Source organism: Mandrillus leucophaeus, unplaced genomic scaffold (assembly GCF_000951045.1).
Source record: "Mandrillus leucophaeus isolate KB7577 unplaced genomic scaffold, Mleu.le_1.0 Scaffold338, whole genome shotgun sequence".
Lineage (NCBI taxonomy): Eukaryota > Metazoa > Chordata > Mammalia > Primates > Cercopithecidae > Mandrillus > Mandrillus leucophaeus.
This window is the reverse complement of record NW_012103565.1, coordinates 535037-536243: the sequence shown is the minus strand read 5'-3', so window position 1 is coordinate 536243 and position 1207 is coordinate 535037. Positions and strand designations below refer to the sequence as shown.

The window sequence follows — 1207 nt, the reverse complement described above, 5'->3', positions numbered from 1 at the left end:
CCTGTGCCGTCAAAGGCAGCTCTTTCTAGTGCTGGGCCCGCTGCTCCCTACAGTACCGAGCTCCAGGCAAAAGGCCGAGGAAGCCAGCCATGTCCTGGTCCAGTCCACAAGATACGCACGTGCAGGGCCCATGTCTGGGACCTAATCGGTTACAATACACCACCCACAAGCTGCCCCTCACAACATGTGCCCCTTCCCTCCTTACCTTCAGCATTTCTCTCAACCATCTCCACTCACCTATCACCCTCTTTATGCCTAATTTAAGCTACTAGTGGTCTCCACCCTTACCACCAGCCAGGCTGGGCTCCCACCTTCCCAGGGTCCTGAAGCAGCTGCCGAGGTCTCCAACGGCCTCCCCTAGTTAACCCGGGAAGATACGACTCAGACTTTGGCCTCTGCAGCTTGCATTATGTCCAGGGTGACTAGGAGACCCCTCCCCCTCCCTCTGCTTCTTTCCCATCCCACAGTCACTCTTCCTAGGTCTCTGTCATCTTCCCACACTCAATTCTGCATTTCCAGCCTGACACTCTCCCTCAAAATTCAAGGCCCTTCTATTCCACTGTCCTCCAGCATCTCAGCTAGGGGCTCATCCCAGTTACCCCTTTCCTCCATGGCCCTCCCCATTACACACCCCTCTTGGTGACGCCAAGCCTGGTGGAGCTGCCCTCCTGAATGTCTTTCAAACCCACCTCTTTCTCACCTGTCCTCCTATGTGGTCTCACTGCCTCAACGGACACTGTACCGTGACACCACACTGGTCTTCTAAAATATAATCTGACTTCGTGCTTCCTCTGATTAAAACCCATGACGGTGGCTGAGCATAGTGGCTCATGCCTGGAATCCCAGCACTTTGGGAGGCTGAGGCAGGAGGACTGCTAGAGGCCAGAAGTTTGAGACCAGCCTGGTCAACAGAGTAAGATCTTATCTCCACAAAGAATTAAAAAATTAGCCAGACATGCTGGTGTATGCCTGTCATCCCAGCTACCTGGGAGGCTGAGGCAGGAGGACTGCTATAGTCCTGTCTCTTATACACATCTAGATGTGTATAAGAGACAGCCCCATTACACACCCCTCTTGGTGACGCCAAGCCTGGTGGAGCTGCCCTCCTGAATGCTAACTTACTCAGAGATATATTTTATCTCAAACTAAATACTTCCTAAAGAACAGACTGCCAGTTATACAAGGACATTAGACAAACATCTATGCT

The 1207-nt window shown here is 52.2% G+C and overlaps 1 protein-coding gene across 6 annotated transcripts in view; it reads right to left on the bottom strand.

Annotated features, from left to right (window-relative positions):
* ATP7B (ATPase, Cu++ transporting, beta polypeptide) overlaps positions 1 to 1207 on the bottom strand; it is an 88072-nt gene that overhangs the window by 45873 nt on the left and 40992 nt on the right. The gene's annotated exons all lie outside the window — the stretch shown is intronic.